At 41.0% G+C, this 22,963-nt stretch overlaps 1 protein-coding gene across 4 annotated transcripts in view; it reads right to left on the minus strand.

The window, feature by feature from the left end:
- SPATA13 (spermatogenesis associated 13) overlaps positions 1 to 22,963 on the minus strand; it is an 82,889-nt gene that overhangs the window by 54,163 nt on the left and 5,763 nt on the right. For 2 of the 4 annotated variants that reach the window (XM_075083793.1, XM_075083758.1), the window contains exon 1: positions 8,170 to 8,427. The exons of 1 other annotated variant lie outside the window; for it this stretch is intronic. The gene's annotated coding sequence lies outside the window, so the exon portion shown is untranslated. Of the gene's footprint in view, positions 1 to 7,730; positions 8,101 to 8,169; positions 8,428 to 22,963 lie in introns of those variants that run through there. One more of the 4 variants, XM_075083766.1, reaches the window with a different exon arrangement.

The raw sequence follows: 22,963 nt of genomic DNA on the forward strand, positions 1-22,963 counted from the left end.
TAAGAAAGTCACTCAAATCTGAAAAGTCTGAATGAGACTGATTCTTTCTTCTTAGTTTAGAAATCCTCTCTTCCACTCCCACAACTCTATTATTTCTTTCATTGTTCTTTTATAAATACTTTCTAAAAGTCTATTTTGAAGTAGTGATTTTTTTAAAAAGGTACTCTTAAAAGAGAGTACAAAAAAGAGCCAAAAGGAATAATTGCAGGAAAATATAAAAGTATTTGTCCTACTTCAACAGCTTTTGGGCAAGATGGCAAAGGAATTGACTCTCTAAGACATCGTCTAAATTAATGAGTGACCAGATTTAATTATTAAGATGCAGGATTACTGAAATAAGAGATTCCTTTGCTTTCAATATCAGTGTCTTTTCCAGGCTAGAGTACATAGATAATGCTCCAGTTCTGCAATTTGCACCTTCCTTTTACATCCCATGCAAAGACTCTCCTGCAAGCAATTAACCTCCAAGGAATCTTTATACATTGACAGGTCCCACAGGGGGAATTAAGCTGAGTCATATATCTATTGAAGTTAAAGGCAACTCCCCCACCGACTTCAGTGGGAGCAGGTTCAAGAACTCAAGTTGTTCAGTTTAGAAATGAGGGAAGAATAGATGTTTGTGTGTGCAAGCTCAAACTAACACAGGCTGCTAATTATTTTAATCTGTTTTATATATAAACTGTGTGAAATTAATGTAGGATTTTTCTATTTGTGTATATATGCAACCAAATTAGTAATAATAAATTGAAAGGGATTTTTGAAATTCAAGACCTTTGTTGTCTTGGCACTGAAAAAATCCATCCAGGAGATGAATCATGTTGCTAAGGAAAACACTCAGAGGACAACTTTGGTTAAATTGCTGAAATAACTTCTTAATTTGCCCAGTGAAAGTCGTTATTGCCCTTATGTGGGAAACTGGTACGCTATTTCCAACAGGCCAGTTCCCATTGCTCTTACCTTGCTGCTGATAAAGGCAATTACTGACCAAAGCGAGAAAAGTTTATCACAATTTGGTCTAAATCATAACACACAACAAACTGTTTTTCCCTCTAATCTTCTTTTAAATGTGCTTTGCTGAGGCTGCTTTGCTGAGCTTGCTCAGCTCTGTTAAACACAGAGACCTAATTTAGGGAGAACACAATAGCCTGATGGAGTGACGCCATCAATGAAAAATGACCCTTGTGTACCAGGTTACCATTATCCCATCTCCAAGTTGCTCTTACTCACCCACCTACACCACTACAGCTGCATGCAACTTAATGACGGCCTCAGCCTTTCAGGCTGCTAGAATGCTATTTATAACCCACGGGGTCTGACTGCGATGCTATTCTTTCTCCCCATCCTCAAGAGGCATTATTCAGACAGCATGACATGAAGAGATGGCTGGTACTACAGAAGAGCAGTTTCCAATAAACAGATCATTGTGTTTAAACATAAAGAAGACTTCCCATTACCAACTAGGAAGGCTGAATTCCACCTTTATTTTGTGTCTCGCAAAGTGTAAGATGCAGGAAGGAAAAGGACCATGGAGATGTAAAGTAGATGGAAATAATAAGAAAAAGAGATTAGTAAAAAATTATTTTTTCTATACCATATATATTTTTCTTTTTCTTTTTTTCTTGAAAAAAGTTATATGAGATATTCTGTTAGATGGATGTACATCAAAGTGATATGGACTAGTTGGGAGGAAAGGGTGCAATCTCAGAAAAAGAGTTGGGATTGTCCCACTCCGCAGCCATTTGCTTTCTCTTCCTTCTCTGCTCTACCTGCCCTTCCTATGTCACAGCCCTCGCTGCAGGATCTGCTGGCCCTACAGTCACTCTGTATTTATTTTCCTTGCTTGAAATAATAACATGTAAAAGTTACTATTAAGAACTCTTTATCAACCTTCTTCCCCTTCTTCCCCACCCACCTAATTACCCTGCTATCCTGTCCTCTCTATTCAAAACTGTGGCCTTCCAAAATTACCTGATGATATCAGGGTGTCTTGTTATGCAACCAGGAGGCCAAAATAAGTCAGTGGCAGAATCAACGCATAGAGAAAGGGCCTTGAAGGGTTTGAAGGCTGAGGACCACCCACAGCACGTGTTTGCACCACTCAGGGCCAGGGGCTGAGGAGCTGGCGCACCTTATTCATTTTTGCGGGTGAGCCATAGCAAGGGGTTGTGCATGGATTTGTATGAATTTTGAGCTAAGGAGCTTTTCCCTGGGCTCAAGGAGGAAGCAGAAGCAGCACCCAACCCTTACTTAAATCGTTCAGCTGTGCTGAAGGGCCCAGGGGTACATCAATACCATAGATGGACAGTGTCCATCAGGTATCTGAAAAGATGGAAATGCTTTAAAAGTGAAGCCGGTAGTGGACTTCATTAGGAATTACGCCACATCAGTAGAAATTATGCAAAGTTATATAAGATTATCTTGCTTCTGATGCTTGTTATAATAAAATAACAAGTCCCTGTAGAATAATTGGCCCAGTGTGATGCAAGAGAAATACCCAACTGGTGATGGTGCAGCTGCACACCTTAGTTAACTCCGTGCTGGCTAGGGCAAAAAGCCCTGAACAATTGCAGCTTTTGATCCGTTCATGAGGTCAGCGCAGCGAGTATCTCACTAAAATTAAAAAAAAGGTAGCATTTGAGGGGAAGCATCAGAGTTTGTTGTTGTTAATCAGTGGAGGCTTCTAGGCGTTCTTGATTCATGTGCTTCAAGACTCACACTGTTGGGTTTTTTTTTCAATTCGTATCAATACTTTTCTTTGTTTAGTTTCTTTTTACAAAGGCTAACTTGCTGTCTTTGTTACAGTCTGAACTAAATTAACATTCATGGGCACATTTCTTGTGCCAGAAGATTGAATTACCATCTCCACCATGTTTCTCTTTCTTTTTCAGAAAAAAAAAAAAGAAAGAAAACTTCTTGCTAATTCTACCTCTAGTTTGTCAATAACTTCTACTTTTTATTTGAATTTACTCTATCAAAAATCCTGTGGAATGGAAAACCTAGAAAAAACCAATTTGAACAAAATGGATACCAATTAAGTGCTACAACAACATTTACGTGCTGCGCCTTTTCAATAAAATACGTGCTCTGAATTTAGCCTGCCTGAAAACTTCCAAGCAATGATAAGCCTTCAACTCATAGTCATCTCTCTCTTTCACTGGTGTTGTAGTAACTAACTACCTTCTTCTTTATTACCACTAAAATCAAGAGTGCTTTGAAAAAACATGGATGATCAAATTTAAGCAAACAGGCAGTCTATTTTGGTGGGAAAACAAGTAACCTGATTTTAAACATGCAGCAAACACACAGTGCTGCTCACTCGAGAACTTATTTGTCTGGACATGGAATCAGACACAGACAAATTTATAAATGTTGAGCTAGCTTACTGGTCCTGTTAAAAACAGCTATACATATTAAATTAGATCTTTTATCAGCAGGGTAGTCAAGGAAATCTCTTGCAGCCTGATGTTATTTGTAATATTATAATTTTTTCTAGGAAGCAATACAAATAATACATATTGATTGCCTCTATGAGATATTGCAGCTGCACAAGTTAGATTTTGGGAGGAAATCAGAAGGAGATTGTTTAAGATCAGAACATTGGAATCGTGCAACTGTCTTCTTATTAGAACAGTGTGGAAGAAAACCTGCCAATTAACCTGAGATGGAGTTAATTGTGCATGTGTAAGGTACCAAATGGCAAAATTGTCTGAAATTAAGGGGGAATGGAAAGAGTGCCTCAAGAGACCTTTATGGCGTGTACACCCATATTCCTATGCGTAGAGGTTAAACAACTCTGGATTTTACCAGCCCTAAAAGTCATGGTAAATCATCTGAAAAAAATGAAACACCCATCTGAGGCAGGAAAGATGTCTTTATTACTGAGGCTGGGGAAGAGGGATTCTGGATTTTGTTTCTCTCTGACCTTGGCAGTTCAGCATACTTTTCTCAGCTTAAGTGCCCTATGTGTAAAATAAGTGATGATAGGGGTTGTACCTTATAACCCATGGGCCCGCAAGGACAAATCCATCAGTGCTTCTCTGGCACTTTGATGCTTATGGTGATGAGAGCTATAAAAAGTGTACACACGAGAAAATAATCTATTACCTACCCATGCAGAGGATGAACCATAAAGTCCAGTTTTTTGAAAGGAGTTCAGACTAAAGTGCCTGTTTCAAGACTGAATTGCCTATTTTGATGGTCCATTATTCTTCTGAACTGGAGTTTGCAGACCTGATTAATAATTTATGTCTTGGAAGAGCAGAGAGTAGCTCTGAACCTGAAAGATTACACATTTCCTTACTAGAAGTTAATTTACATTGGTGAGCTGTCTTTGCCTAAACATTGCAAACAGCAAAATGGACACCAGTTTCTGTCAGTCACACTGTCCTTTTTAAAAAGACCTTGCTGAGCTTCAGGAAAGTCTAACAAGAGAAATCTTAGCAGCCATTCCCTCAACAGGCTGGGGTACATAATTGAAATAGTAAGCTGGAGATGCGAGCCATTTTTCCAGCTCCAGTATGAAAGGGAGGCAGTTTGCACGAATTCTGACCTAGGGTTGTCTTTTGACTAAGCAGTACTAAATACCTGAGTCAGATCTCTTCCCACCTCTCACTTTTCATGACATAATTCAACAAACTTTCTCTTTTTGTGCCAAGGCTGGAACAGCTGCTTTGCTCTCTCCTGTTACGACATGCTGACCCAGAGATGCTGTCACTCCCCATGGACCACCTACAGCTGTTCACATCTCCTTCATCTACCCGTTCTCTATGGATGAAGGTAGATGTGATGGTTCAAGCCAACCTAAGAGCATGCCACCATCTAAAGGGAGAGATGCTGGACCTCCCTGCTGCTTTTTTCCTGCCAGGCTGTGAGTTGAACCAGCCCCCCTGGCTGCACCCGAGCTGTTGCAGGGCAGGAGGGGGAAGTAAGCATCTACAGACAGGGAGGAAAGCACAGGAAGGCAAGTGAAATCTCCTCCTTCCACAAGCAACAGGACTCCTGAAATGGCTCCAGACTTGAAATTTGTCTCAGGAGCTGCCCGGGAGTGCTGTGAATTGGAAAGGGCTTGGGGAATGTGGAAATGTCCTCAGCTTATTCACCATGTGTTGTGCTTCAAAGCCATAGGGTGCCGGGATGTGTGGGTGTGAGGTGGGTGTCTGTAGTGGGTTTGCAAAAGAGACACAAAGAAACCCAAATTCTGTGGCAACATCCCAAACAGGAAATATTTTTAAGTATGTTCTCTGGAAAAGCAGGAAAATACTTTATCCAGAAAACAGTTAATTGAATTTCTTATTAAGCACTATTTTGTCAAATTCAGAGATTAAAATCAGTCATAAATGTAAATGGAGATTTTAGTCTGCTTTACATTCAAACTCTGATTCAGTTTCAATTCCAGCTTCACCACAAAAATAGTGCAGTATAGTCCCAGTGTAAGGACATTGGGATTGTGCTATACCTCAAAAAATGCCACCTGTAAAATAACTCAGTAAAGATGCCATCTAGCTCTTTGATGCAGCAAAAATTTTGGTGGGCCAATCCATGCTTGATTAGTTACTCAGTCTCATTGGTAGGACAAACACTGTGTAGAGGCTAACCTTTAGTATTATGCTGAAATCAGTTGGTTTAAAACCTGTTTTCACCAGTCTCTGCAGCAGCAGGGAACAGGGCCTCCCTGTCCAGCGCTTGCAGCCAAGCCATATGCAGCATATGTTCAGCTGAGCCACTGGTGACACCCCCTGTCAGCATCTGGTAATTTTCCTAGCAAGGACAAGATTTACATGAAAGGTTTAACTCTGAAAGTCCTGAAGAGCCACAGACAAATAGATTCCAGAATAATTGTTTTAACCAAAGAGTCAGAGGTGCACCTTCATAACAAGCCAATTTCGGCTGACTGTAGGTTCAGCTTCAGACTTCACTGTACCAGGCCAAGAGAAGCTGCTTAATATATCAGAAATCCTCCCATCATTCAGCTGATAAACAGCCCCCATTAGGTGTTCATCCCTCAGAATGACAGATATTGCTGCCTGAGAAACACTGAAATAACAGCCATTCTGCTCCTTGCACAATATTCTAGGTGTTGGGTTTCCAACACTTAAGCAAAATGCATCATACAAACACTTGGAAATTATTTTAAATTTACTATTACAATTTTCATTGTTCTGAAGTCTAAGAAAAGGGGGCTTGAGGGAGTTCAGGCTCTCTGGAGAAATAAATCCTTCCTAAGGTTTGCAATAAGACATAGCAACTTCTACTAAATCATTCAATATCCTAATGAAGCATCACCTCTTTTTCTCACTAGTCTTGCTTCTTTTAATGCTTAGGGCACCAAAGATACAACACTGTTAGTAGTAGAAACCAACATGTAATTTTTAGCCAAATCTCATTTTACTGGAACCTCTAAGCTTTTGAGAGTTTATTATTCCAGATTTAAACTGGTATTAAATGAAGGAAAGTGAAATCCAGGCTTTATGGCAAGTATTAAACAGCTCAGCTAACACCCAGTAATGAAAGGGAATTAGCATACAACCAACCCCAGCCTCATTTCCCCTAAACCAGGAGCTGATTTCCCAGGGAGGATATTGAGTACTTGTGACTACTTTCTGCTGCAATATTCTTACATGGGATCATGTGGTGCCTTCATCCTATGCTGAAAGTTTTGGAAAACACTTCACTGGCATCAGCAGTCCACTTTTGTTCCCATAAACTTCTACCTATTTCCCCTCTTTCTTTTAATGGGTAAACAACTCTTAACTTCTTAGTGTTGCTAGCTTAGGTAATTGTGCTTAAAGTTACACAGAAACCTCTCTAATTTATTAAAGACTCCTAAAAGCTCAGTTTTGTTTGGGTTTTTCGCTTATTCCCCAGAAAAGCATAGCAGCCAACTTGATGGCCATTGCTCCAAGAAAACAGGCAGTCAGCATGTTGCTTAATCCTCAGTCTCCTTATGTACTGATTTCATACCCCAATTTCAGTTAGAGTACATTGCCAGAGCTGTGATCTTGCGAACATTTTACATATGTCTCTGCTATCGCATGCTTAAAATCACACTGATCTCAAGAGATAATGCACATGTGCATTAATGCAAATGTGAGCGCAACTGGTAGTTAACTGGTGGAAGCAAGGGCAAAGGCCAACAGTGTGATTGGTAATTTTGAAAAGATATGGTTATTAGCACACAGGTGTATTTGAATTAAGGTGAGATTATTCCAACAGTCCCTAGAACAGAACTGTGCCTTGCTCTCTGGCCAACCTTAAGTATAAGTCTGAAAGCAAGCTTCAGGTTTAGTTTTTAGTTCCTAGTCACCACTATTTGCAGGTGATACCAGGACCAAAATCAAAGAGCATCTCCTTGCTTGTCTAGCATGGCAGTATGTGGAACGGGGAAGGCAGGGTCTGCCTTTTTGGAAGTAATTTTCCTTGCTTGTAGATGGGATTAAACCCCGTTATTTAAAGGTTCCAGGTCCTGTCTTTCTCCTTGCAAACAGTAGAAGATTATGGTCTTATCTGCATATAAAACAGCAAGAGTAAGTTTTTAGAAATAGTATGTTACAGCACTTTTTCTGTGCCAAATATATCTGAATTTACCACTCAGACCAATGCCATGCTCTTCTCCCAAAACAAGTTTCAGAGAAAGATTAATGATTACTACTGCAGTTTGCACAGTCTACACCTTGCCTGGCTTCCCAAAATGTAAGCAACAGATCGGCTTACTACCCTTTGGTAAAGCTTACCTTTCAAAATGTCTGACTCAGAGCGGAGGACAGCTCTCCAGCCCAGGTGACGGTGCACCAACGCAGGCAGCACCAGTGGCTCGGCTGTATGGGTGCCTGGGCTTCTGCCCAAAGGGGCTCCAGACAGCTTGGGTAATGCCAGGGAATCCACCCCTCGATACCGCTGCCAGTGGGATCCCCTTGCAGTCACAGTGCACAAAGCATCCCTTTGTACAGTGTGTAAAGCTCAGCGATGGATAATGCCCAAATGGCTTTGCCAGATGAACAGCACAGGTTATCTGCAGCTCTAAGAAACCACATACACTTTAACAGAAGGGCAAAGCACACTGCAGCCAACACACAAAAGATTAAATATTAGACTCAGTCATGGTTTTGCACTTAACTGGAACAACTAATAAAGCCATAATTGTAAAATGTAATTAATTACCACCATACATACCTAAATGTTTATGTCTTCCAGCAGCCGTTAACTATGAGATCTGATGTTCTGGTTAAGATTTAATCTAAATGTATGAAAATCCATTGCACAAAATATTGCCCAGTTACAATATGAACCTTGTTCCAGAAAACCTGTTTGGTTTTTGAGGAGCCTGTTGTTGCCCAGATTCAAGGCTCGGTCCTGCAAGGTGCTGAGCACCCTGTAAGCCCTTAAACACTGCTGGGAGGGAAAGGGACTCAGCATGATCCAGAAGCAGTGAGTACTTTGTGGGACCGAGTCTTAAGTTAATATATAACAAATGGCTGCACAGCAGTGTGTGATATCAGCAGGTTAAACATACATTTAAAATAACTGTAACAACAGAGAAGCAAGCATATTTACAGGCGGTTTCATTAAAGTCTTTGTGCTGAATAGTCTCGTATGCAGCATTCCTACATATTTACCATATGAAAGCAAAAGTCTGGGGAGTGTTCTGGTGAAAATAAAGTTAAGCAGTCAAGGCAGAAATAACGTAAAGCTGCAACCAAAGCCTTCTAGTTAAATATTGTGCAAACTGTGAGTTGGTTGTTATCAGCTGGAATCTACCCTGAGCGAGCTGCACCTGACAGCGTGGACAAAATGGATGACCCAGAATGGCTCGTGCTAAATACACATCTGCAAAAATGAAAATAACAATGAACCTCAAAACTTTACCACCCAGCTCTAGTATTTGCAGGTGTCAGCAGCAGAACAAATGCCAAAATCATACCTGGTCATTTAGTGTAACAAATGAAAGAGTCAGAAATCAAAGGTATAATTATGCCTTTGAGAGCTGCAAAGTGCCACAGGAAAGTAACCGGGTGTGCAGAAGGCAATGCAGGTGGGGACCTGAGTTATCCCAGTGGCAGAACAACAGAGTGTGGAAAACCAGATACACACCTGCCAGAAAGACGGGGCCGGTGCTTTTGCTGCCTGGTGTACAGGGGGAGCAACTATGCTCTCCTAGAGACCCACATTTATCCCAAGAGCCTGGCATCACATACCAAAATGTAGAATGCCCCTGGCTTTGTGCTCTCCAGTCAGAAGGACCTGTACAGCTCCCTCCTATACATCCCTATACAGAAGACAAAGTCATATATAACAAAAGATCTGCTAGAATGTGATTTGATCTTCTCTTTTCCTCCCCAGAATAAATAGCAACTTCCAACTGCATTTTTTTCTGAATTAGAGTAGCAAGATGTAGAGAATAACTGCAATCAAGAATGCAAGAAACACCAAAAAGCAATTAATATGTCTTACCTTTCTTGGAGTTATTCTGTGAATAATCACAAGAAGAATTTTTAATGGCAATATTACATTCATTTCTTAAAAGTAGAAATGCCAACAGATTTCCTTAATAATAGATTTACATATCCAAGATAATTTTCAAAACCCAATTAATAATTTATAATGAAGAATGAGGCTTCATATGTCTCATGCAATAATTTGAGATTCAGATATTGAATTCCCAATTATTAGTTACAATAATTTTATCTGAAAGCTCTGCCGGAATCTCAGTACCAAGAAAATTAACTATATGAGAGTATAAAGACAGAACTACAAGTCCACAATGTTTGACTTATGCTCAAAGCCTTCAATGAAAAGGAGGAAGCAAGATTCTCACGGCTGTACTCTTCTCATGCAAGGCTGAGCTTTTATCATTTTAAGCCTTCTGAGTTAGATAAAAGGTCCACTAAAGTTAAGGGGAATTTTCTCTGATTCTAGAAAGCTTTAGGTAAAGATTATCCTAAAGGCTAAGTCCAAACAATTTTCTTAGTCTCAAATCACTCACCAGAGTGCTCCTCTAGGAAGTTACCATATGAATGCTGATTTTGATTGTGGTCCTGGGCGGGTAGGGAGGAAGTGAAGAAAATACCACATCTTGCTTTATGGTTTGAAATTTTAGGAGAAACTGAAATGCAAATAATACTACATGGCACAAGTCAACCTCCAGGTGCTTCACAAGTGCAAAAGGAAGGATCGGGATTCAGGTGACACAGAAAAAATAAAAATAACAACAACAGAGAAACAAATGTGATTAATGCCTTTTCTTGCAATTTCTGGTATTTCTGCCCGTGAAACCTTGCCTAAGGGTATGAAATGCTGTTGTAGAAGACAGACCAAAGTTTAGAGAGCTATATGACGCTTAATCTTTTGGCAAGACTAGCAGCAAAGTCCAGTCCAGTTTTGGCAACTCAGTAACTGAAATATCTTGATGAGGTTCCTGCTTAGAGGATGATAAATCATTGCATTTGTACCTGAATTGTACCTGCAATCTCAGTATCTCCAAGTACTTTACAAACCTCAGTAAGTTAAACCTTTCCACTGTATGAAGCTTGTTATAATATTTTCTTCATTTCAGATTTGGTGTGATGATTTAAGATGCTGACATCCAAAATGTGAAGTAGACAAAATACAAAAGCAGTGTTCAGTTTTTTGGTGAAGAATATTATGGAGAATTATCTCCACAACAAAGAACAATCAGCAGAGCAAACTTGTTTAAAAAATTATTTAATATAAATCTCAAGAGTTGATTAGGACAGAAGCAACCAAAACAGCAAGAGGAGCCTACAGAAGGCCAGTAATCAACCAGTCAGAATAACCTGTTTCAAAACAACCAGGAAATCAGAACTGTCCAGGCCTAATGACCTCATATTCAGAAGTGCGATACTGCACTGTACTACTTCCATTCTATGCTGTTGTATCCAGCTTTGTACTATAAACTACAAAAGCATGTTTTTCCAAAATCAGTGGGATTTAGGGGTTTACGTTACTTACATAAGTCAAGGCAGAAATAGGGCAAATACATCTCAATGGAAGATAAATTCCTTGTCCCAAAACAATTTTTACTGTCTGAAATTGTGACAAAGAGGTTTCAGATCACTACCAAGAGAAATATCAATACCTGGCTTACTGAGATCTAAGCACAGAAACTGAACAAATATCCAACTGGGTGGATTCTAGCAGAGTTAGGTATGAGTACCTGCTATTCACAGAATAGCAGGCTGAGTTGGGATTGGAAGGCACCCTTGGAGATCACCCAGTCCAACTCCCCTCACAGAAGGGTTGAGGTGGGAAGGCACCTCTGGAAATCATCTAGTCTAACCCCCCTGCTTAAAGCAGGGTCAGCTAGAGCAGGTTGCTCAGAGCTGTGTCCTGTTAGGTTTTATACAGAGTTTTTTTGAGTCTCCAAGGACGAAGACTCCACAGCCTCTCTGGGCAGCCTGATTAGCCTGTACTTCCCTAGATCCTCCCTCCTTGAAGACAGTGTGACAGTTACTTTCTTCCAGTCCTCAGAAACTGCCCCCAGTCACCACAACCTTTTAAAGATCATCATGACTGGCCTTGTAATGACATCAGGCAGCTCCCTCAACCCTCATAGGTGCATCCCATCAAGTCCCAGAGACTTGTGCATTCAGCTTTATTTAAACGTTCCCTGAACTGATCCTTACTGAGGATAGGTCTGCCTTCCTCCATGTGTTCCCACACAGGGCCTGGGATTGCTGGAGGCTGGTATTACCAGTAGGACCAAGGTGAAGAAAGCACTGAGTATCTCAGCCTTGTCCATGTCCTTTGTCTCCAGGTCCCCTGCCACATTCAGCAGTAGGCCCACATTTGCTCTAGTCTTCCTTTTGCTGTTGATACACTTCCTGAAGCCTTCTTTATTGTCCTTTATGTCCCTCACCAGATTCAATTTCCTGTGTGCTTTGCCTTTCCTAACCCCATCCCTGCATTCTTGGACAGTGTCTCTGCATTCCTCCCAGGTCACCTGCCCCTGCTTCTACCTCCTGGGGGTGGGTTGACCTTGGCTGTCTGCCAGATGCCCACCCAGCCACTCCCTCACTACCTCTCCTTAACAGGACAGGGGGAGAAAACAAGATGGAAAAGTTCATAGGTCAAGATACAGATGGGTAGATCACTTATCTATTACTCTCATGGGCAAAACAGACTCTATTTGGGAAAAATTAATTCCATATATTCCAATTAAAATAGGTTTGGATAGCGAGAATCACAGAATCACAGGTTGGACGGGACCTCAGGGATCATCTAGTTCAACCTTTCTAGGAAGAGCACTGTCTAGACAAGATGGCCTAGTACCCTGTCCAGACGACTCTTGAAAATCAACCACATCCCTGGGGAGATTATTCCAATGGTTGACTGTTCTCACTGTGAAAAATTTTCCTCTCATGTCCAGTCGGAATCTCCCCAAGAGCAACTTGTGTCCATTCCCTCTTGTCCTCTCCGTGTGATTCTGTGTAAAAAGGGAGTCTCCATCTTCTTTGCAGCTACCCCTTAAGTACTGGTACATGGTGATAAGATACCCTCTAAGCCTCCTTTTCTCAAGGCTAAACAAACCTAGTCCTCCTAACCTGTCCTTGTATGGCAGGTTTCCCAGTCCTTGGATCATCTCGGTGGCCCTTCTCTGGACTCCTTCCAGCCTTTTTTGTATAGCGGGGACCAGAACTGTACACAGTACTCCAGGTGTGGCCTGACAAGCACTGAGTAGAGTGGGATAATTACTTCTTTATCTCTACTGGTGATGCCTTTTTGATGCAACCCAGCATCCTATTGGCCTTCTTGGCCGCAGCAGCACACTGTTCACTCATGTTGAGCTTTCTGTCCACCAGGACCCCCAGGTCCCTTTCCACAGAGCTGCTCTCCAGCCAGGTGGATCCCAGTCTGTGCTGCACTCCTGAATTATGTTTTCCCAGGTGCATGACCTTACACTTCTCCTTGTTGAACTTCATAAGGTTCTTGTTGGCCCACTATTCCAGCCTATCCAGATCTTCCTGCAAAACAGCTCTCCCTTCTGGAGTGTCTACTTCCCCACTCAACTTGGTGTCATCTGCAGACTTCATCAGGCTACACCTGATGCCGTTATCCAGATCACTTATAAAGATGTTGAATAACATTGGGCCCAATATCGATCCCTGGGGGACCCCACTTGTGACAGATTGCCAGCTTGAGAAAGAGCTATTTACCATCACCCTTTGGGTGCGGCCTGTCAGCCAGTTCCCCATCCGCTGCACAGACCACTTGTCTAGGCCATAACGCATTAATTTCTCCAGAAGGAGGCTGTGGGACTGCATCAAAGGCCTTGGAGAAGTCCAAGTAGACAATGTCCACCACCCACCCTATGTCAACCAGGCAGTCACTTTGTCATAGAAGGCCACCAGGTTTGTCAAGCATGATCTGCCCTTAGTGAAGCCATGTTGGCTTTTCCCAATCACGTGCTTCTTTTGCCTTGTGATGACCCTCAGGATTCATTCTATAACTTTCCCAGGGACTGAAGTAAGACTGATTGGCCTATAGTTACCTGGGTCCTACCTCGAGCCTTTCTTGTAGATAAAGGTAACATTTGCCTTCCTCCAGTCCTCTGGGACAACCCCATTCTCCGCAACTATTGTGTTTCTCACAATTTGTCTTTGTGAGAAACAAAGACAAATTAAAACAACACCTTCCCTCCATCCTTCCCTCTTTTCCAGGCTCAGCTTCATTCATTCCTCACTCTTCTACCCCACCCTGCCCAAGTGACACAGGTGAATTGGGGATTGTGGTTGATTCTGGTCAGTCCATTGCAGTCCATCTCTGCTGCTCCTTCCTCCTCACACTTTTCCCCTGCCCCAGCATGGGTCCTTTTCATGTGCTGAAGTCCTTCAAGAACTGTTCCAGCATGGGTCCTCTCCATGGGCTTCAGTTCTTCAGGATGAACCTGCTCCAGCATGGTTTCTCCACGGGCCGCAGTTCCTGTTAGGAGAACCTGCTCCTGTGTGGGCTCTCAAAGGGCTGCAGTTCCTTCAGGAAATATCCGCTTGTTCCAGGGTGGTCCTCTCTATGGCCTGCAGTGTGGATACCTGCTCTACCATAGTCTCTCCATGGCTGCAGGGGAACATCTGCTCTGGCACCTGGACCACCACCTCACCTTCCTCCTTCTCTGACCTTGGTGCTCACAGGTGGGAGCTGTCTCTCACATTTTTTTCCTCACTCTTCACTGTCTGTGCAGTGTTTTGCTCCTTTCTTAAACACGTTTTCCCAGGGGCACCACCAGCTTCCCTCATGGGCCTAGCTGTGTCCTGCAGTGGGTCCATTGTGGAGCCATCTGGAACCATCTGTGCCTAGCATGGGGCAGCCCCAGCCTCCCTTCACTGAGGCCATCCTGCAGCATCCCCTGCCAACACCTTGCCATGTAAACCAAATACACTCTTGTATGCTTCCATCTGATGTTTGAGTTCTGTCAGGAGCTCCTTGTTCATCCATGCAGGTCTCCTGCCATCTTTGCTTGATTTCCTGCTTGTTGGACTGGACCGTTCTTGAGCTTGGAGGAAGAAGTGATTCTTGGAAGTCAACCAGTTCTCTTATACCCAGGATGTTCTCCCATGGGATTCTTCCAAGTAGATTCCTGAAGACGCCAAAATCTGCTCTCCTGAAGCCCAGGTCTGTGATTCTGTTATTTGTCCTGTTTCCTCCTCTCAGGATCTTGTACTCCATCACTATTGGTCACTGCAGCCAAAACTGCTCCCAGCCTTCACATCCTCAACCAGATCTTTCTTGTTTGTAAGGAGGTCCAGCAGCGTGCCTTTCCTCATTGGCTTCTCAGACACCAGTGTTAGGAAGTTGTCCTCAGGGCACTCCAGAAACCTACTGGACAGCCTGTGCCTTGCTGTGTTGTCCCTCTGGCAGATATGGGAATGGTTTAAGTTCCCCATGATGACCACAATTCCAATCTTGTAATGGTTTAGCATCTGCTAAAATTCATGGTGGGTGCAGAAATTCTGCCCTTGATTGCTACTGGTTGGAAAACTGTCACGTTTTCAGAGGACCATTCCCTCTCTAGAAACTACTGTTACTTTTTACAACCACTGCAAGCACTCACAACCAAAGTAAAGAAAGCTTCAGAAGACTTGGACACTAAACACACTGCTAGGAGTAATATGGTCATACTGTTGATCTGAGTTTAGGCATGTTAATAAAACAACGCAAGGAATACACGTTGATATTTCCCATGCTGTAGATATTATCTAAACAAAAGAGTTGGCTTTCAGGGATGTTCATCCACTACTTTTCGTTAGCTTAAAATTAAATTAAGAATATAGAAAAATGACATAACGGTTCACACCAAATCTTTTACTATAGTCAGAACACAGAAAAACAGCAAAGAAAGAAATTGAAAAAAGAAGAAAAAAGTAGGCACATCTGCACGTTGCTGTATCTATTACATTAAGGCATCTCAATCTTAACAACTCCACACAACACAAAGCATGCCCTGTAAGAAAGCCAATCCATCCTGCAAATATTTAGGTTAGCAGTTGCAAAGTAATCCAAGCACAGCAGCGTTCATAAGACCAATTCATCACCAGGTCATACAGGGCAATTAGTCCTGGACACTAGATTTAGAGAGCAGATTAACAACCATCACCTGAAAAGATGTTTGTTAGCGATCCTGGTTTATTTTTAACAATATTTTAAAGCCTTTGAGCAGATTAATTCCTCAGCCCAAGAGCTGAGTACCTCGCTGCTGCTAAGGTAAACCGATGTACTAGTGGAGTCCTCAGCACAGGAATACTCTCTGTAGGGCTTGAAAATGATACTGCTTTGATACCGCTATTGTCAGTGCACAAAAAACACCACTGTCTTTGCCCTGAAAGTCTGATTTCTTTGCAACAAGATGAAAAAGTTCCTACAATTTTTTCTCTCTTTCTTATGCTGTCACACAGAAAACACATAACAGCTTACATCCATAAAAGAAAACCTATTTATGTGTATTCTTCGGTAATAAACACCTGTTTCATAAGGAAGACTATGTAAAACCTTCATCAAGGACATTATCTGTTCAGTACTATCAGTGGTAAGGGTGTTTCTAACACTGAGGTTAAAATGCAGCTAGTAAAATACAAGAAATATATCTATGTTAAAAGATACCAGATGAGATGTCAATATTTAAAATTAACCCAGATACATTGGAAATTAACAGCAAAAGATCCAGGACAAGATTTTGAGCCAGATTTCTGAATCTCATTCTCAAAAGAAAGTTGTTAGGTAGGACCTGCTGCACTAGGTTGGACCAAAAAGACATCTAACCAACACTCTTGTCTCCAAGTGACTTAAGGAGGAAAAAGAAACAAGACAAATACAGAATGATTTTCCCTCTATTTTACATTCCCGCCTTCTGACAATCTGAAGTTTAGAGTCTTCCTATATCAGAGGCTGCATGCAAAACACAATATTTTCTAGTCCTGTTGGGGCAATCTTCCATGAATTTTCCTGCTTCCTTTAGTTTTTCACTAATTTTTTTACTTCCACATCCCATATTTCACTGAATTCCCATAATTAAGTTGTACCCTGGGTGAACTGGTCTGATTTTAATGTCCTGCCCAGGTGATGCTGTGTCTGTTTGAAAACCTAGTCCTGCCAGAGGGTGCTGAGAGCTGGGTGCCTCCAGCCCCACAGATACAGGCATTGAAAGAGGGGTGAAGTAACAAAGAGAAAGGATGGGTTTCCAGGAGAAGATGAGAAAGGGAGGTGTGTTTGGCAAGAGGTCATATAGGCAGATATGCAAGTTAGGTTTCTGGACTACTGGCTGAATATTTAAATGATGGTCATACTTGCTTCTTATACCATTAAGAAGGGATTCCTGGTTTTTAACAATCTCAATGACTGTAATACATAAAACATAAATAATTCATTCCTTAAAAGCACACTGTTCTTGGTCGTTTTTTTTCTAGCTTCTTCACGTGCTACTCATATTTTGTATTGTTGATCATGTTTTAAATAACATATTTAAGTCACTCAACTTTTTATACAAGCTGGAAAGTCAGAGCCTTACTGATGAATGCTGCCCGTTCCCCAAAACCCATTGTTCTTCTCTCAGCAGCCAGGAAGCATCAAGTTCCACATTAACCTTTTCTCTAGTGTATTAGACAAGTGTGTAACAGCAAGGTATTTAGCCAGCTTGGCTATTTTCTTCCTGGATAGCTAAGCTGTTCCATTACTAACATTAAAATGTTTTAACAACACAGCAACAAACCACCCAGCATGCCAAGGAGCCACGGAGCCCTTGGCTCATTGTTGGGAGGTTACTTTTAATTACAAGGTCCTGATTAATACGCTGGAACAAGGCAATATCTTAATTCAAACAGTTCCAAATCATTGTACTTAAAAATGCCAGCCCTTGTCATAAACAAGGACAACAAGTGACAAAGACAAAAAGAAAATTGTTTCAGTTCTGAGTGAATTTATTATTATTACAGGACTTTGCAGAAACCCAGTAATCTATAAAAGTCAGCTTTCAAACATTAATTTCTTAGTCTCATAAACAGCCAAACTCTTTCCATGACTCATCCAATTCCCAAACTGATGGTATCAGACAGGAACTTATTTTTAAACAAGGTTTCTATACAAGATTTGTCTTTAAAACTTTTGCATTTATTTTATTTTCTAGTTGATGAATCATCATTATTATAATCATCATCATCATTATTATTATAAGATTTGAATCTGGTTTATTTAATCTGTTAACTGGGTGAGCAATTTTACTCACGTGTTTTGCCCAGAGACAGCATTATCTAGTTCTTAGAAAAGCATTCTGGTTGTAATTCAGTCTCTGCCACAGTATTAATGCAGGGACAGATCCTGGCTTCATTTGAACCTCTTAGCTTCAGTTCTTCTATATGCAGGTAGAACATGAAATTACCATAATTAAAAGCTAGTAGAAAATACAGGAGTATAAGGAAGTACACTCCTTATCGTGGAAATGCTAAGCATGATAAAAATGAATCCAGGATCTTTTGCAAAAAAGTTTCCTTCATTAGAGAGAAGGGAACATCTGACAAAATATGTGGGTTAAGGTCAGCAGCTATTGCCGTGTACCTCTTCTGCTTCAAGTGGTAGCTGGGTGAGCTGTTAAACATCTGAATTTTGAACATTACAACAGACTCTTATTTTCTACTGCCCCGGGTCCATAAAAACCTTCTTTATTGTCTTATCATAGGAAATGGAGGACATATGAAAGAGAAGAACTCCAGAGTATGCAAGCAGTGCTGGGAAGTTTAATCTAGAGCCATACAATACAAGTAAAATAGAAACCACTGGGATGATTAATTTATGAAAATCTCTACTCCTTAATTTAGTCATGAAAACAAATTAAGAAAGCTGACCAAGATAAAGAATGAATTACTTACTAAATCTAACAGGATGCAGCTGATACCTAGTAGGCAAATCAAGGTCACTTTTAGCTAGAGTTCAATGGCCTAGTCCAATAGGATGGCTTAGGTGAACAAAAGAAATGAGCTGGCTTTATGAGAATCAGCTGGGTTTTGCACACTGGATTAATTCTTACTTGATGCTACCTGTGCACACAGCAGATGGAAAGATGGCCTCAAAAAAGCAATGCTGCTTGCCAGAAGCATATGTAAGGTGGGCCCTGTGCAGACACAAAGCCAGGCTACAGAGTAGTTAAAACGCTCTTGAATGTGTTTAACACAATTAATCAAATTCGGTATGTTTTCAGGGAGCATAAAACATTTGCATAACACGAAGAATTATGGAAAAAATATAGAAATGTCAAATATGACATTCTGACTGTCTATGAAAAATCCAGGATGAGGTAGCAGCAGTGGTCCTACAGACTCCCTCACAACTGCAGGTCAGACACTTTCAAACACTCTCAGATACAGAGGAAAGATGTAACACAGAGATATTGGACACAAGGGATACTGTCCAAGAGTTAATCTCTCTCACTTACTCCTGCTCAGAGCCAACAGGCAGCTCGGAGGAAGTCATAGGAATTAGCAGGGACTGAATTTGCTCCTGGTTGGATCCAGGATAAATGAGCTGCTGCCACAGTAAATACCAGCCTTTCCCTGCAGTTCTTGTGCTCTGAGTACCTCTCATCTCTTCACCTGAACCTCAGACTCAATTACTTCAGCAAATTATACTAGAAAAGCTATGCAGATCTCTTAGAAAGCATAAAGTAAGCAGGTAATACTAAATACATGTGTCAAAACATATGAAGTAAATGTATTTGTGATGAAATTTCATTGGTTTATCAGTTTCTATAAAAAACATGGGAACATAGATTTGCGAGAGACTGTGTAAGGACCAACTCCTTGCAAGATCAGGGCCGAAATATACCAAATAACTGTCAAACATGTGAGTGAATTTGTGCATTCTCACTGTTCAATTCACTTTCTACTTCCCAAATGCAAATTTCTGTGCATATTTATGAGAGTGGTATACTCTCCAGTTCTCTGGTGACTTCTTTAATGCCATGCAAAAAATGGTTCTCTGTTTGATGATACTTTGACATGAATGTGCATCTCAGGGAAGGAAAAAATACTTTGTTTAATCTTTTTTTTCTTAGTAACTCTTTGCATTCTGGGTCTAATTTAACTAATGATCTAATAACTACTTCTCTGTAAGTAACAACTATTTCTCTGTATCTCATAGAGAGCATTAAACAGACTACGTGACAATGCCTTGATAAAGCAGGTTTGAGAACTTGGAAATGTGTCAATACCTTCCAGGAGAGCATAAAAGCTCAGCTATTCGCTGTCATATCACTTGTGGTTTTTGGACAGTTTCCATTTGCAGCCTATCCATTTAGCTCTCAGTAGTCACGTCCTTTCCCTTCCCGGGATTTCATTGCCTTCTACAACTTTACATTTATCTTGCCAAACTTGGCTTTCCCGCTCTGCTAGAAAGTTACCACTTGCTGCTCTCCTCAGGACAGCGCAGCATGGTCTGCATAGAAAACAAAACATATTCTGGATTGCCCCTTGTAGTAGATCAATGGAAATACTTTTCATTGCTCTCAAATGTAAGACTCTTAGACCAATGACCAATCAAACCAAGCTCTTCAGTACAGTTGTGTCGCCATTTATGGTCACCCTACTTAGATTCAAAATATTCTTGTAACACATATTCAAAACTTATTCCAGTTCAAAATCGAAGGTTGCTATGGAACCTGTGGTGAGAGCAATACTGAGAAACATTACTGGTTCAGAGATTAAGTGTCCTGAATTGAGATCTTAGACAAAGCTGAATTTTCCAGAAATTGGTGTTTTTCATTAGCAAGCGGTATAACATTCTTCTTCTTTTCCAGTTTCCCACCAGGGAGACAAAGATGGGAAAGAGACAGGGGAATTTTAAGTGATGTAACATCTCAGACACATAATTCTTTTTAATGATGTAGGTGTTTTCCTTGTTAATTTGGCACTGTGTGCCAGCTGTATAAGTACATACAGATTTAGGAGACTTTGTTCAACAGGCTGGCTGTTGAAATTTGCATTCCAATAACGCTTGGAGCTAGCTTAAAATTGTGTGATAAGTAACTCTTCTTATCACAATAATGCATATTATTATCTGTTAATATGGCTTCATGTAATGACAGTTTGGGAAGCAAAAGTAAACCATGTTTTGGGTTCCTATTGAACAACTGTTGTATTTGACTGATATGAATTGGGGGTTCAGTCCTGTAAACCTTTTTCCTTCTCTTTAAAATAATCCAATAAGTACGAGTGGAAAAACTCCTCTAGGACCACATACCAATATACAGTGTTAATACTTTAAGAACAACAACAAAACCTGATTCTCAAAAGACCAAATAATACAAAGGACTGTCTCTCTCCCAGAAACAGTTAACCAAAATTAGACATTTCAAGTGCATTAGCAAGGATGATTAATGGGGTTTTCAAATACAGACTGATACCACGTGACTGAAGAACAGAAAATGGGATGCTTATATTTTAAAAAAGGGGGGTTCAGGGGGGGTTCCTGGGCAATGAACTGACTCTTTAGTCTGACTCTGAACTTGATAAGATTTTACAGTCAAATCCGAAGGCAAGATTAGCTGAGAGAAAGCTGGAGAGCTTTGCCCTAGTGAAGAGGAATCGTGTATCGTAAAGAATTAGATGACAGGAGTCAGGAGCAGTAGCTGTGCACAGTGAAAAAAGGAAGATTATGCAATTTCAGGGATCAAACAGGCATCTAGGAGGAGGAAAAACTGATGTGACGGTCTTTATGAACAGGAAGAGCAAACACCACTGAGGCTTGAGGAGATCACTCACTTATACATGTAATTAGGCAGCCCTTTGCCTCTGCAGGGGTGTTGGGCCGCCATCCCCTGAGTGACGGTGACCCCTTCTCCTTGCCTTGTACTTTAAGGGCTCCATTCTGTAAGGACCTATAGACCAGGAGTCTGTCACAGGAAACAGAGTTACTGTAGAGCAACTTTATTTTTTTATAGAGTGGCTTTTTTATTTATAGAAAAAAGCAATGTAGAGATCACATGCTCTGAGTCACAGTTTGTCTGCCTGCTTGTTCCTGATACAGCCCATTCCCTGCTGAGGAAGCTCAGCATCCTTCACCATTTTTTTTTCTCTGTGGACTTTTTTCTCTAGGTAACACCCAGTCATTCATTATCACTAGGTAGCTCTTCTCCAGAGAAAGGCTTTTAATTGTCCTCTGCACTGCAGCTTCTCAGGTTGGCATTTTCCTTTGAGGTGAGATCCCCAAAGCTAAGAGATTTCCCTCTGGTTTGTTTTTTTTTGAGTTTTTTTTCTTGGGGCAGGGAGAAAAAATTATTGGGTTTTTTTTCCTCATGGTCAGTATGGCTCAGCTGATGGCCCAAAGAATCAATTTATCTTGACTTTTTCCCAAAATTCATGGGCAAAGGTTGCAAATACACTCCAAAAGCCAAAAAAGCTTCTGCTGTTCCCACCTCCACCTTGCCCAGCACAGAGCCACTCAAGTGGGCACTCAGTGCACTGAGTTCTATAGTCTCACCTCTCCTTATACATATAAGGCTTAACAGTTAGGAGCTACTAAAACTCTGCCGTTGGGAAATTAATATCAGGAACGCTTACAACCAATATACCGTAATACCCTTCACATTCTTATAACCTATCACCTACCTAGTACATCTACCTGGTGTTCATCATTAAAATCACATATGTGTGTTTACACTGTGTGTATATAATTATCCATCACAGCATTCTTAGACTATTACAGTGTAAGACCTAAACATGCATGACATGATCCAGGTTCACTCCTTTACTCTGCGCTTGTCTCAATATTTTTTCAATTCAACAGTATTCTAGGGAAGAACTGACTTTCAATTTTCTGCAGGGGGAAAAAAATATATATTGTTTTAATAAGTGGTGCCAGATACTAAGGCTCTACACAGAGTGATAAACCTCTCACATTCAGAAATAAAATATCTGAATCAGCAGATTAGAGCTCACATAATTTTTGGTTTTGCTTCACTTTACTAATTGTTCAGTTGTGCCAGGTATTTTGTTTAAATCTAAATGAGACCTAGAAGATATAAAATAACATTTCAATGGTTCAGGTTGTCCAGTTTGGGCTACTAACTTTAGATGGTGGAGATTGTCTTGGCTAAGCTTTGAATATATTGCCTTATAAAACTGGAGGCCACTCTGTGAGCAGACTATCTGCCCACTGCCTCAACAGTGCAAAGTACAGACTAATTTCCTTGAAGATGGGGTTGCTTTTGCAAGTTGCAGAAAAGGGTCTTCAGCCTGCCCCTGCTAAATCAATTCATTATACAACTGCCATTCAAAAGCTGTCCACGCTCCACGGAGCATATGAAGATAACCACTGCTGCCCTATACTGCCACAGGAGCTCACCGACAGCTGTAATTCTCATCTAGTTGGGAAGCTTGTTAAAATCCTCTAATTAAAAACCTCTGTGGCCTTATTCAAGCCCATCTTACAGACCTTGACCTTTTCCCCTCATCTGGGACACATAGAGGTGTGA

This window comes from Phalacrocorax aristotelis, chromosome 1 (assembly GCF_949628215.1).
Source record: "Phalacrocorax aristotelis chromosome 1, bGulAri2.1, whole genome shotgun sequence".
NCBI lineage: Eukaryota > Metazoa > Chordata > Aves > Suliformes > Phalacrocoracidae > Phalacrocorax > Phalacrocorax aristotelis.